This window comes from Lepisma saccharinum, chromosome 4 (genome assembly GCF_977018435.1).
Source record: "Lepisma saccharinum chromosome 4, izLepSacc3.1, whole genome shotgun sequence".
In the NCBI taxonomy this organism is placed as follows: domain Eukaryota; kingdom Metazoa; phylum Arthropoda; class Insecta; order Zygentoma; family Lepismatidae; genus Lepisma; species Lepisma saccharinum.
In genome coordinates this window covers 31,734,948-31,751,102 of record NC_139232.1, presented here as the reverse complement: position 1 = coordinate 31,751,102, position 16,155 = coordinate 31,734,948, and the positions used below count along the sequence as shown (strand labels likewise).

General features: G+C 38.0%; 1 protein-coding gene across 3 annotated transcripts in view; it reads left to right on the top strand.

Annotated features, from left to right (window-relative positions):
• The window catches only part of LOC145987127 (fibronectin type III domain-containing protein 5), a 364,617-nt gene that overhangs the window by 167,465 nt on the left and 180,997 nt on the right, over positions 1-16,155 (top strand). The window lies entirely within an intron of this gene.

Sequence of the window (16,155 nt, the reverse complement as noted above, 5' to 3'; positions counted from 1 at the left end):
CCCGGCAAGCTTTCGTTCAAAACACAACGAACAATGTTGACGAACAATACAAAGTGATGAAAATAAAGCCAGGATAAGCAACGCGATAGCGACTGTGGATACTGACATACTGACCCGAACGTGTGAAAAAAAAATCTATTATCATCTTGACATTCTCCGTGCGAAAAAATGAACACACATACAAGTGTACTGATACAGGACATAAAACGTTTTGAGTATATCTATCTATCATTGCCACCAGTTTAGTTGTATCTTCATTACTTCCTGATTTATTAATAATTTAAATGTGTCAGATACTTTGTGTACACCCTGTATGATTATTGCAAGGTTAAACTATGTGATTTGATACGCTCGAACGTAGAACGATCGAGGGTGGGACACTCGAACGATTACGAGCGAGCGAGAGTGGCCACACGTAGTACTCTAATAGCCAGATAGGCTTTTCGCTCCTCTTCAGGTTTAACATTAATTGTCTGTTATCTTATCTGTATTTGCTACGTAGAAATTCTAGCACTCCACTGACCTGTCTTCATCTTTTATCACAAAGGATATCGATGCGTAGTGCTTGTTATTCTCTTAGGCCATAATTTATTGATTTTGTTTTTAAATCCACTTTATGCACAGGACGGCTAATTGGGACTGTATGTACAGATTAAAGTGGAATGCCGAACCATTATATGCCTCCACGGGGTATCGAACCCGGGACCCCTTGATTACAAGGTGACGACGCTGCCACTACGTCATTTGGGAGGCACTTTTAGGCCAGAAGTCAAACTTTCTCCAATGCCACGTGATGGCAACAATCAAGAGGAAGTTCACGGTTAAAGGTTGTTTTTCATGATAAGGTGTAAGTAGTGGACATGTGTGTTTTTTCAATAAGTCTCTAGCCAACCACGGTGGCAGAGTGGTTAACGCAAGAGCCCTACGACGTCAGAAGTCACTGGATCGATTGCCGGACTGAGCATGCGTGTTCTATGTGAGTGACCCTTCATCAATTTCATGTATCGTCACTCATCCTCATCGCCGCGATTAGAAAATAGTAGCAGAAAAGCGACACTGAATAACAAAAATAAAATTAAATCAATAAGTCTCTAGAAATGGCAATTTCGTCCTTACTGTAAAATCACACTTTGCTCATCGCAGGTTTCCGTGGTGCAGTAATCAGCATAACGTATTGTGACATTACAGGCCCAATGTACGAAACCTGGTAAAGAATGGAAAAAACTTTAGGATTGTCCCATCGCCCATTCCATTAGTTCATCATTCACTCTCATCGTTGCCATTAACTCAAGAGCTAGAAAATTGACATAATATAACCGAAATAGAGAGAGATTTTACTCATTGAGTGTTTTTATAGAAGTAAATCATTAGCAATCTATAACCTACGGGTGACAAATTGCATTTGTCTGGTCCCTGGAGGATCGTAAACTCCATTTGTACATTCGCCGAAATATCATAGCTTTCACACCTACGCCTACAGAGATAACAGAATTTCGTGTGTAGTATGTGGCAGCTTGCGACAATGTTGTTGAAGGCTTTTAAGTTGGACTCGTAAGCCATTCAACTCTATATGTAGAGGCATATATGCCCTCACTTATTGCAATACATAAGAAAAATATCCAACTTCAAATACCATCATCACGCGCGCAAGCACTTAACTATAACTGCCGTTCAAACTGAAGTGTCTATATTTTGTTGTGTGGAGTTCTCTTACGGAGTACAATGACTTAATGGGACACCCTGTATTTGCTTTGTGTTATCTTCTGTATGTATTTTGCATACTGCCGAGATATTCTTAAATCACTTTTCTCTTCTTTACGTTCACTTTTAGCAAGTATATCTAGTATTTATGAATATACGAATTTATCTATGAAGAGGTTGCTGCTCTCAAGATCAACCCACTGTAGCACAGGAAAAATTAAAATACAGTCAATATTTCGGTTTATCCTCCACAATTTATAAAGACCTGAAAATTTAATGTTCTTCAAGTGCATTGTGCGCCATTTCATATTGAATCGTACACAATTTTCCTCGCACACTGTCAAAGATTAAAGTGGAAATAATTTGTGATTTGGTATGAGCAAAATAAATAAAAATGGCATTATTTCTACATTTTTCATGAGTATCTAATTGAAATTGTACAATTGCCTACAGAAGCGTGTGAATCTAAATTAATAGAATATTGATCTTGTGACATTTTTATGTTGCTGTCAACAAAGTAACAAGACCACTTACTGTTAGTCAAAACATCCTCTATCATGTCCACCTTCTCACTATATTCAAATCGATTCACTGATATACAAATTATAACTTTTTGATTTTTACAAAAACGAAAGTTTTTTTAAAATAGATATAGGGCTTCTGAATTCAAAAATAATAGTTAACGTTCCTCGTTTGATCTGTTATATTTCTGTTATCAGTTTCTGATATTGCGTCTCAGGGAAGGCTAAGCAATGGTCATGGTTTGTACATCCATCGCCTCTTTACCTGTCGCTTGTAAGAAACCTCTCGTGACTCGGCCAGCAAGGTCCACCATGTATCTGCTACATGGAAACATTCTACCTGCCTTTAAATAGCTATTCTATAATAGAAATGAAATGTCCTGATGAAACTGTTCCCCACGTCCAACCTGAGGACACCACGGTATTCAGGGAGAAAATTGAGATGCGAGTTCAGAAAATGCATCTGAACTGAGCTTCTCATAACAGCATCTAAGCTCCTCCAGAAGACCCTTATGTCTCCCCGATGGCCTAGTGGTAACGTTGTCGCCTTGTAATCAAAGGATCCCGGGTTCGATAACCGGTGGAGGCACATTGTAGAGTGGCTCGGATCCCACTTCAAACTGTAGATTCAGTTTCGGTTAGCCTGTTTGTGCATAAAGTGAACTTAAAACAAAAAACACAAACACAAGTCCCTTATAATTGGCGACTCTTGTTTTCCCAAAACAGTGAATATCAGGCATTGTGTTCGTGATTATTAAGAAAGCACTCGCAGGGTTGGTCTTTCAAGATCTGGCTTATATGTGGACCAATGAACACACTCTCCAATGTTTTCAGTACTTAGCTTTGGGAACTTTTAGCACAATACTGGTCTTTCCTCATTAAGTGCTTTTACAAATGCCTTCTTGAAACACAGTTTTATGTATTTTGTAGCAAAACTTTACTGTGATCGACTAACGATTCACAAATATTTTTCATGCAAGCAAATAGCTGGTGGGTGACGGTATTTATTTTGCTGGTAGTGGTTGCCTCTAGCACTGGCGTCCCATTCACATATAAATCAAGAGTATTTGGTGTACCCGCCTTGCAGACCAACTAGTATCGCAATGACTTTCAAATTATCACTGTATAAACACTATTGTTTGTTTGAGTTTTAAGTCCACTTTATGCACAAATAGGCTAATCGGGACTGGACTTACAGTGGGATCCGAACCACTATTTGCCTCCCACCACGTATCGAACGCGGGATGCCTTGATTATTGCGCCGACATTACTACTAAGCCCTCGGGGAAGCCTGATAAACAAAATATTTCAATTTTTTTTCGAGTCCCAAATGTAAACATTCTCTCGCTGTATCAGTCAGAAGATGTCGTTTCTGCAATCACGATACTAAAGGGTCTACCAATTTGAACGTCAAAACTTTGAAAGAGTGTTGTGGCAACACTGACTGGAATGACGAGATGGAACTATAACATCTGTGTGCAGTAGTCTGTGGCAAGTTATCATGGAGAGATACACAATGCAACAACGCATAGAAATTATTCGAATTTATTATCAAAATTCGTGTTCAGTTCGACAGACATTTCGTGCATTGAGAGGAATTTATGGTCAACATAATCGACCGACAGAAGAAACAAAACTGTAGGATTTGGGCACATGAAAATCCGCAAGTCATTCTGGACGTACCCCTTCATCCTAAGAAAGTGAGTGTGTGGTGTGGTTTTTGGGTCAATGGCGTGATCGAGCCTTATTTTTTTTTTTAGGACCAACCCAACATGGAAACCACGTGACTGTCAATGGGGAGAGATACAGGAATATGGTGGTGCAGTTTTTGTGGCCTAAACTGACAAATCTTGACATCAACAATGTGTTTTTCCAACACCCCGTTGCAACTTGCCACACAGTTCGCCAAACAATGGAATTATTGCAGGAAAAGTTCCCCGGACGAGTTCTGTCCAGAAAGGGTGATGTGAACTGGCCACCAAGATCATGTGACCTAACCCCCCTGGATTATTTTCTATGGGGTTATGTCAAATCTAAGGTCTATGAGACTAAGCCACTCACAGTTCGTGACCTGAAACGGAACATCGAACACACCATTGAGGCTATACCACTCAGTATGTGTGCAGACGTGCTGGAAAATTGGACATTCCATTCCACCCACCGAAGCAGGGGAGAACATTTGAACGACATTTTGTTCAAAACATAATGCCATTGTTTGCTCTTCAAAATATAAAAAAATGTATGTCATTATCACTTGTGGTTTTCATTCTATCTAATTTTAAAAATCTGACGTTCAAATTGGTAGACCCTTTACTAGTTAAGCTTGACACTTCTTCAGTTCCAGATGCCTTTTAAGAACACTGAGTTCACGTTAAGTGATTTTATTGTGGTTCACCGAGAAGTGTATCTTCAACATTTTCACACTGTCACTGCTTCTGGCAACATTCGCTGGGGGCACTGGTAGCGTGTTCTTCAGGGAGGTAACATGCAGGAGTAGCAATCTGTTGAATGATTAGTCTGTTCATGCCAAGTCAGTGTTGACTCCAGCCACATTCCTTCAGGGAAACATGAAACTTCAATAGGGGAAATAACTTAGGCTTTACATAATATTATCAATATAACAATACTAATATACTCGTATTTTAAAATTGTTCCTTGCTTCTGATATGTTATTAAATCAAGTATAATTTAGTAATTAACTTTCATTTTGAGAATGAAATTATGGGAATCAATAAAACAATATTATAGAATTATATTATTACATTCCCGTGGAGGCACATAGCAGTTCGGATCTAAAACAACAACTCAATCAATCAATATTTTACATTTACATATGTGTGGATGGCACCATCAATAAGACTTACTGGGTTTCTTGCCTCCCCCCCCCCCAGTTGACACCTTCACTCAAGCTTGAAAAGTATCCTAATCCATCTTATTTTTTTTTTTAATTTCGCAGTCATCAAAACGGATGGTAATTTAAATTCGTTCATTATTTTGACTTTTTATTATAAAAGACTAAATCAGTGCTTATTAATTACTACGAAAAACTCATAAGAAGTACGTTTTACGTTAAAGTGAATGAAAGGAAGCCAAAGTGAATATGGTTCTCAAATTTCTTAGCCATTGTCGAACGCTCTGGCAGGTTACTGAAATTTTCGGGGGGTGATCTTTTAACTTTCGGCGGGGGATTTTTCTCGCCCCCTGAATTCATCACTGTGCCAAACAGTAGGCACAGCAAACACACAGAAACGTTCTTTCCATTAGACCACACATGAAACTAGGGGAAGATGTGGTGCAACACAAACTTGTCCTGATCCATTACCAAAAAACCCAAATACGGGAAATATGCTTTTAATATTTTTTTAATGTTTGAGACCATGGTAATTTCTTCGAATGAAATTCACAAATATCTGAATTGTTAATACATGTACAGGACGTCACTGAAAGTATCGTAGCAGCAGAAGAAAATGTAACTGTGATGTAGACTGCAAAATATGTAGTCTTTATGGACTAATAGTATCAAAGGCATGCAAGGTATTCAGTAGACAACATATGCAGCTCCTTTGTTATGTTTCACTGTGTAACATGAAAGCAAGAGCCAATCGTCAAATGTTATAGCCCTTTTCGAATTTAGCACCTCTTAATCTATAAAAAACGGCTGTTTTCGTTTCTGTAGAAATTCCATTTTTGTCAGTGTTATATTATTATGACTATCTTCATTAAGATGACATTACATTTCTTGACATTGTCAAGCATAAAATTTACATTCATTCTTTACTTGCTTCATTTTTTGATCATCAACGCATTTAAATAAACCTAGTTCCACGTGCGGAATTTCAGAGTGGCTAATTTTTTATTAATATTTCACAGGATAATAATTGTACGCGGGTAACTCAAAAGACTAACGAATCCTGAAAGATAGAATCGATATTCTTTGCCTCGGATTGATCTCTGGTGCTGGAAGAAATCGACCTGTTTTGACGTTTTGATTTGTGCCTCTGAGAAGTGGGAGTGTTTTCTGCACGCGAGGCATTATTTGTTAAATTAGACGGAGGCCTTGCTGCTTTATGCTAATACGAGTTATAGTGCACTTAGTCATTTGCCAATAAGACAGTTGTTTTATAAAAGGTGACTTATTATTTCTTAGATTTCTTTCCAAACAGAAACAAAATGACAAAACATGAACCCATTTGGTTGGGTGTTTCAAATTGTTTAACATTAACCCTTTTGTACTCCACATAAAAATGGCGACTTGTTGAAAGTGATCCCTCAATAACAGTTGTAGTGAAAGGCGATTCTCAATGGTCTTGAGTATTCGAGGGAAAGCGTTTGTTTTCGAGCATTATTTCGGCTCATACGGAAGCGGCCATGGAGACGGATCATTGACAACATACAATGTTGGGGGAGATTTCTGAAACTCTTGCTCGAAAGTTCACTACACCTGCAAATTCTGCCCAATGCATTAATAAAATTGTGGTAATGTTTGAAAACATGCAGGATTGCTATGAAAAATGTTTGGTGTTGGACCGAGGCTATATGCTGACTGTTCAGCTTATGTTCAAACGTTGTGTAGATTACATTCAGATGTTGTTTTGATACATGTAACATCTTTGTCTATACTTACATTGTGGTTACAAAATTAAATAAGACAGTAAATGTTCTTCATTTCGGTATACTTTATTTCCGGCCATGGACCTACTGTACGTAAATGAGACGTACAATTCAAAACAAGCCTTGTTTCGAAGTTTGAACGATATGTTTCAAACAGATCAATCTTCAATGATTTGAATTACCACATCATACTTTTCGGTACCTTTATGTGCAAAATTTCTTCGAGGGTAATTTTTCAGATAAGAGAAAGAGTGTAGTTTGAAAGTTTACCATGCAACAAGCTTGCAGCTCCAGGAAGATCAACCGTGTACCCGGATGCAAGCCAACGGTAGTAAATTGATTTTCCCCCAGAACTTGGAATATCATAGTGTTTTCTTCCAAGGGGAGAAATTTTCTAAAACGATTTTGCTGGAGCAGGTCTAATGTCTACTGACCTTAACTACTTAAGAAACACCCAGCGAGAAATATATTCAGGGTTGTTAAAGGTTCACGAATTTTAAATAAATTCAATTCCGGTCTAGAAAATCAGCAAGCGTAAATGGGTTCTCGACCATAAAGAACCTTTTCATCTGTAAAGTATTTCAATTCGGTGCAGGAATCATTTATCCGGATCAATTTAAATACTGTCAGGAACCCTTTTTTCTGGATCAATTTATGTACGGTCCAGGGACCTTTTTTCCTGATCAGTTAAAGTAGGTCCAAGTTCCGTATTGAAATGTAACAATACGCAACTTCGACCGAACTTAAATTGTGCGAGAAAAAAGGTTCCGGTCTTATTACCAAACCCATTACAATGTATGGGTTCCTGAATCTTTATCAATTCCAGGGTTGGAGGAAGAGGGGCTTAATGATCCAGGAATTTTAGATAAATTCAATTCCCGTTCGGGAGAGAAACTTAGCAATTGTAAATGAGTTTTGGACCATAAAGAACCTTTTTATGTTTGAAGTTATTCAATTCGTTCCAGGAACCTTCTTTTTCGAATGAATTTAAATGGCGTCGTCGCCTTGTAATGAAGGGGTCCCGGGTTCGACACCCGCTGAAGGCACATAAGTAGTTCGGATTCCACTTTAAACTGTAGGTTCAGTTCCGATTAGCCATACTGTGCACAAAGTGGACTTAATACACAAACTCAACCGAATGAATTTTAATACGGTCCAGGAACCTCTTTTCCTGATTAATTTAAATACGGCCCAGGAACTTTTCTCCGGATCAATGTAAATTCGGTCCAGGAACCTTTTTTAATGAGACAATATGCAACTTGGACCAATTTTAAATTATGCAAGAAAAAAGATTCCGGTCCTGTTGAGGAACCCAATAGAACCCATTAGAATTCATGCATTCCTGAACCTTTAACAACCTTAAATATATTATGATTATGCGATTATATTACCATTATTACTTGTATAAACATTTTATTAGTCCACTTAATGAGTGTATATGAGCATACAAAAAACATGTTTATTAAATTTTGTGCATAAAATAGCTTTAAAAGTTAGTGATAAACGCATTCGTTGCTTACTTTATGTAAAGGGGGAGAGTACAGGTAAATATGCAGATCGTGTGGTGTATCTGTCCGAGGGACATGAATTACGCACGCATGGTGACTCCGCGCGGAAGTAGAGTGGCTGCAATTCTAAATACGTATTTGCGAATCCCCTGGAGAGAAAGTTGGCTGCTGCTGTGCAGGCAGCTGGAAATCAATGTGGATAAACGCCCGCGGGAGGCGCCCCTTTCACAATTTCTCCGCGGGACAAACTGTTTGCGTGAAAAGCAATTTTCATCGGCAGTTTTACTGAGGCTGATCATTTTTCTTCAACCAAATTTCCTTAGAGTGTAAAAAAAAATAATTAATTTTTGGTAAGCGACGGGAGCAAACGGGATTATTCAAAGACAATTATAAACGATTAAAATCCCTATACTGATAGGCTAATCGGCAGTAGATCTACAATTTAAAGTGGAATCCATGGGGCTGTGCAATATGCCTGTCTCTACAGGGGATCGAATCCGGCTTCCTTCGATTTATCGGAAATGCCCGAAATGAGCTAGACGTCATTGAAGAAAGTTGTTTGTCTTCATGTTCTCTATGTCCTCTGAAAGTTTATATGTGATGTATGACGACATCCTACCCATAATTCGTGATGGCCATTATTACACCCCTTCCACATCCACACAGAAACACAATTAGGATAACGAAACTTCGCTTTTAGCACTCTAAATACTAGTAACACATTAATTTTATAATAATGAACAAGTAAATAAAAAATACGTAGGCTATATTCACTGAAAATGCCTCTGGTTATTGAAACTTACCTCAGAAATGAAGCATAATTCTTTGTATACTGCGGGACACGAAAATGAGAGCCTCGCGGTCACGCGTAGCCTGGGTGCTGTTGTCATGTTGGACTGAAGCTCTCTCCCTGGGATTACAATATTTTATAATTTTACGTTATTATTTTATACTTTATACTTGTTTCATTTCTTATATTTTTCTTTAAATATATCAAATGACTGAAAAGAAACAAAAAAAACTGTTAACGAATGAAAAAATCATTTAAAGTACTGAGCAAAATTAGTAATTTATTGCTGTGGATACACATATCATCTACATAAATGGCTAACCAATTCATAGTTTCTATCCCAAATATCTTGTTTAATGCAGTCCTAAATGCCGAGACCGATGAATTTAAACCATATGGCAATCTTCTGAATTGAAACAATCTTGAGCCGTATCTGAATGCTGTATACTTTCTTGACTTCTTCTCGATCTCAACTTGAAAGTATCTCAGGGTCAAATCAAAAGAAGTAAAGTATCTGCTTCCTGCAAATGAGTTTAGCATCTCATCTATTCTATCCGCCTGGTTTTTTGGAAGTAATACGTGTTTGTTTAGTTCTCTCAAGTCTAAGACTGGTCTAACTCCTCCGTTGGGTTTGTCGACTACATGCATAGGGCTTACATGTATGCTATTTGAATCTTTTATAATTTCCCATCTTAACCATTTCTGAAGTTCTTCTTCTACAGCTTTTCTTTTCGCAAAAGGTATCGGATACTGTTTAGATACTATAGGTCTTTCTGTATCTACTTCTATTTTGTAGGAATACCCTCTTGTGAGTCCTGGCTTTTGGCTTAACAAATTCCTATGCTCTAACAAAACTTCTTGTAGCTCCTTCCTCTCTTCTTTGGAGATATCTTTGCATTCATCAACCTTATTCTTTATTTCTTCAACAGATGCCTTCTTTATTCGTTTCACTTTCACTTTCTTCACATATATCATTTGACACTGCCTTCATCTGTCCCTACATTAAATTGAGGTTGCCAATGCATTCTTCTCTCTCTATTTCGCTGTTTACAGTTTCCATAGGAACATCTAGTCTTTCTTCTTCCACTGACTCTAGATTCAATCTTCTATCTTTGATATAAATACGGCCGTCATATTTTTCCAAAAATGGTATTCCTAATATCATATCACTTCTTAGACCTTTCACTACGTGGATATGGACTTCCTTCTTAATGTACAGTCTGGATCTGGACTTCCTTCTTAATGTACAGTCTGGATCTGGACTTCCTTCTTAGTGGACGATCTGGATCGGGACTTCCTTCTTAATGGAATATCGGAATCTGGACTTCCTTCTTCGTAGATGGTTTGGATACGTACTTTCTTCTTAGTTTCCTTCTATTTCCGCTTTTCCTACGATTCTGGGATTACTTTATCCTTCTTACAGCTGTTTTTTTCCTTAGGCTTTGGGAATTATACTAATTTCCTCCCCTGTGGCTGCGATTGGAACGCGCCAACACTAAATATGTCCGACCTAGGGTGTACTTGCTGCCAAACAACTGACAAGCGCATCCAAGTAGGTGCCACGGCTGAAACGCGAAACCAAAAGTACTGTGGGGCGTCGACTGGAACGCACCGACACTGGGTTAAACAAAATTTCCACTATTGGAAAGGTAAATCAAATCAGACAGATTCAAGATCTGTCCAAAGACACAAATTTGTAGCAGTGCTTTGACTTCTTTAGATATCTGATTAATTTACATATGATCACTAGTTTAATTTATCAAGTATATACATTAATTTATTTCTTTTATATTTATTCTTTGTCTTCTTATAATAGATTCTATTGTTTTTCATCTTTCCAATTTGCTGTGTTCTTATTTACAAAGTTATTCACATATATTAAGCTAATTCTTAATCTAGCACGTCTGCTGCTGCCATCTCTATTCCTCTTTGGCAAACTATTTACATTACTTGGTCCTATTGGGTACGAAACAACTTTTTGTTTCTTGGAGTAAGAAGATGATAAAAAAAATCGTCTAGAGCCCTTGTTTTAAATCACCATGCTCTGAGGATGAGTTTGTTTGTTTGAGTTTGTGCACACTTTATGCACACAAAGGCTAATCGAAACTGGACCTACAGTTTAACGTGGGACCCGAACCACTATGTGCCTCTACCAGGTTCGAACCCAAGAAACCTTGATTACAAGGCGAGGACGCTACCACTATTTTGTTTACATGAAAAAGGAATACTTCTATAAGGAAGTATTCCCCATCATTCACACGACTTTCACTCATATCAATTGGACTATTTTCTCGATTTTACTCAGGACAGACAAACACAAATATCACTGCCTTGCCCGGGACTCGAACCGCAACCCCTGGCGTTGTAGCGAGCTGTGCTAACCACTACGTCATCAGGAAGGCTCCTCTGTGCATAAACAAAGGTGGATGTTCTGAAGATATTCCTATTTAGGCATCAATTGCTGAGTTCCCCTCGAAAAATCAGGAGGAACTGTAGTATTTTACCTTGTTCTTTAGATACTGTCTGGGGGTAACGTCGTACGGATATTGATTACTTTTATGATGGACTTGTCTCTTTTTCAGACTGGGTTCCTTCATCAATATATATATCGTTTATGAAAATTATGACCCTGCCAACTACCTTGAAATTTCCTGTGCACGGTCCATTCATATCTGCTGTACTAATCGTGAGATGAAAATATGCAGCCCTGACACAACCCTGGGATATGTGGATCAGCCGCTATCAAGGATTAGTAGCTAGCGGTGTCTAAGGCAGCCAAATGGACCTCAGCCTTTCAGTGTGCGACGGACTGCATTTGTTCACACTCAACGCATCCTGCAGCTCGGAAAAGTGGCTCAGTGGGAAGTGTTTCGAAATCAGTTTGCAGACACATTCCGAGAAATTGCGATCTTAAATTTTATTCGTCTTTCAATTGTGTCGAAATAAAGCTCTCAAAACATGTGATCACTTCAATTCAAAATATTTTTGAGCTTGGTCCTTTAATTTCTTAAAGAGTTCCTCGGAACTGACATAAAACATCACGTGTTTCCCTTAGAGATAATAGTACGAAAGTTATTGCTCTCCTGGCTATACCTCGGAGCAAGGGAAATAAAGTGGAGAGACAACTTGTTGAATTAGTGATGCAGAAGCGTGAAAGACGCTCCCGGCGCGGACATGCAATCTTTCTTCAATGTTCTTGGCTGCAGCACTTTCATATTAAGTATTTAATCTCTGATAGCTCCGCTGTGTTGAGAGTCCTTCATGTTGGATTTCTCCTTAACTGATACATGAGCGATGAGAATTGAAACCTGGATCGTTCCTTCTTCGGACACCTCTATTGTTCGACTGCAGATGAGGCGCGTAGCTCGAGTGCACGAATCCAAGAGTATGGGTAGAAATATGCGCGCAACTACGATCTAGGATTCAGATCAGTATTTCTCTTGTGTGCATTTCGTTGTTCATTGCCACTCGCTTTTTGTTTTTTGTTTGTGATTTGCGATGGCTGTTGCTGCTCGAAACCAAACTTTCGTGATAGGTTCAGATTATGAAGAGAAACTAACCGAATTTATAATCAGTGTGGCTGCCATGACGGAACGATTTTGTTAGATATGGACGTATGAATATGTACTAAAATTGTATATTAGTATGTTCTCATTATTGTGATACGTTATGTGTACGTTTACACAAGTAAACCGGTATTTTCAACTATCAGTGTTGTATTCAATGAATTTTATTTCAACTACAATAAGTCTAACCAACAGAGAACGAGACGACATAATTTCGAATTGTAAGAGAGACGATTTTCGACATGTTTAAGAATTGAATTTGCCGGCAACACTCCTATTTCGACGCTGATTTGCCTATTTGGCGCATGCGCACTTGCATCAATGGCGCAACTAGCTCAAACGGACTGTGAATAATGGTCACATTTCATTCTCCGCCAGAAATATTACGGGAATATGCAGAAGTTACTTCTCAAGAACATTATCAATAACGGACCTCGCCCATGGCGCTGTGGTAGCGTCATTGCCTTGTAATGAAGGGGTCCCGGGTTCGATACCAGCTGGAGGCACAAGTGGTTCGGATCCCACTTTAAACAGTAGGTCCAGTCCCGATTAGCCTTACTGTGCATAAAGTGGACTTAAAACACCAACTCAAACCAAGCCATTATCAATAACGGACACTGAAAACTATACCCCAGTGCTGATTAAAAAATTCCGAATGACAAACAGCATGAAAAAAGGCAATTCCTGGAATTTGGAAATAACTATGCTACTTGGTTGATTAATTTAGTTTATTTCACTTCGCTTTTCTGCTACTTTTGGCTAATCGCAAAGATGGCGATGAGTGTTGATGTGATGAAATTTATGAAGAGAGACTCACAATGATCACCCATGCCATGGCTAAGATTGGAACCTGGAACCACTCTGCCACAGAGGTCGGCTCTCTCAACACTTGGAATGAATGCTTTTGTTGCAGCCAGGTGTATTCCTTCAAGAAACTGAAATATTATCTTTAAATTATGGAGTGATAATGAAACTAGCTGGTAAACACCCTTTTCCCAACATGTCCTTCAAGTTGTCAAGTCTCAGAAGAAATAAAACGACAAATAATAAAAAAAATGATTTCATTATTATTATTTTTAACATATCAACCTACATTGGCATGACTTTTGAGTAGCTGTTCTTATTTGATTGTGTTATTTTTATGATGCGGTATCTTGTAAATGTAATGGGGCACATAAGAGAACGAAATATCTGAAAAATCATCAAAAGAGTTGCGCATCTATACAATACCTGGAACAGCAAAAAACTAACACCGCTTCAAATGACGTGGCGGTGACTTGAACAAATATAAGATGGGAAGAGGAAGCCCCCAAATACTGGTAACACATCGATTTTGTAATTAATTAGGAAAAAAACATATAAATACAGCATGTAGGTTATATTACCTGAAATTTTCTGTGTTGATTTAAACTTAACTCAAAAATGAAGCTTCATTATCTCCAGAATCTTTAGAGCTGACCCTGTTCTGGAAAAGACTAAGCAGAACTGCTTTCGGAGGACATGCACCTTTTCGAAATGCCGAGTTGTTCCTAGGCAGGAAACGGATGACCTTGGCGGGTCATATACACCACGGTATTAAAATGCATTAAGCATAAATAACATCAATGTCTACTTATACGTGTATATCACAATAATTAATTCGCAGTTGTCTCAATTTCTCTTTCCTAAAGATAGAATTGAAGTTCTATGACAACAGCTAACTGCACTATGTTGCAATGAAAACTTTCTTAAACTTTAAATCTACTAATAATATACCAACGAATCCAAAGTCGCAAAGTTTGTTTAAGGCTTACTTGTACTTCGGATAGACTAATCGGTACTAGACCTACAGTTGGAAGTGGAATCCATATGACCTCCATCATGGAGGCCTTCACATGTAGTTAACACAATGTAAGTAAAGAATGGAAGCTTAATTTAAAATTAATCATTTTGCAGAAAAAGTGCAAAATCCTGCTTTCAATTGATGAAGAAGTAGTACCTTACACTTATAAATACGATTGAACAAACAAGCAATTTCTTTAAAAGAGCGCTGTAAATTAATTTTTAATTTAGTACGTAAACTTTGAGCCAATATTCAAAGTTAAAAAGGTTTTATTTTAAATCCACCACATGCTCAGATGCACATGTAGGGACTGGACCTACAGTTTAAACTGGGATGCAATCCTTCACCTTGATTACACTGCTGAACCTTTAGCACTACACCGTCGTGGAGGCCATATAAGCCAATATAACTGGGCATAGATTTCTTGTGTAGACATCGCGTGTAGACAATAGTCTTATAGATTTACAGTCTAAGAAATATTACTGCTGTCATTGCCATAGCTTCAACTCTATCACGCTTTAACTCTGAGATCAAACTAAGATTCAATATACGTCTACAGGGAGGACATTTTCGTTCTCTTTTTGTTTCTGGTAATCATCCCAATTTGTTCTTATGTCACTAATGGATCTAGTATAAAATTCTGTCTTAATTCTCAAAAAAACTTGACAAATGCTCAACATTGAAACTGACGTGGTTGTTAAGCACGAAGACTGCTAAAATATGATCGTAAATAATAAAATTAATATTTTAAGCTTCCTCGAGTCCGAACTTTCTCTACAGTAGAGATAATCAATATACGAACGTTCAACTGGCCTTGGCTCTTTTAAATCCTTTCTTCCATTCATGTTTTTTTTTCTCTGGACCTGGTCGATTCAAAGGAAATTACTGCTTTCAGCGTCTACCGTAACGCATGATAGATAAGGGTCAATCTGTCTTCCACAGCAACACCGTGTTATCTAGTCGGCGGTTCCTTTCATGTGAGTTTACTTGCGGCCATGCGTTTAGAATCAAGAAGCTGGCTATAAATGATTCGTGTCGTCTGCTAACGTGGACAGAAAGATACGGGGTTGAATCCATGATGCTTAGCCGCTGAGGTCGATATGTCATGCGTGGTGATGAACAGTATTTCGTGTGTGAGGAAAACGAAAGTAGGCAATGTGGTTGAGAGAACACGTCCGAGGAGGCCTGCAATAAAGATAAAGCACTTTTTTCGTGCATGCCGTGCATCTGTGTCAATATAAATTAATAGGAGATATTTTCAGAAACTCACCTTTAAGACAAGTTAATGTTAATCTTAGGTTTAAAACAGATAATTTTCCTAAAACGTTGAAGTATAACATGCCTTCTTTATATTATTTCTATTATTTACGACAATGCTCTCCTTAAATCTAACTACACGAAATTGTTTCATTATAAACGAAAATATTTATCAGGTTTTTATATTATTTTTTATGTTTACGATGATATATTCTTTACTTCCATATTTGGTTTCACTTCTACGAAAACAGGTTAGACCATTGTGTGTATCCCAAAAATAAAAGTATAAGGATTGATGTTTTCTCTCTTTCTTTCAATTTTGATTAGATGTTGCTTTTGTACTTCTTGGGTATATCGCAACGATGCGGATGAATGAATG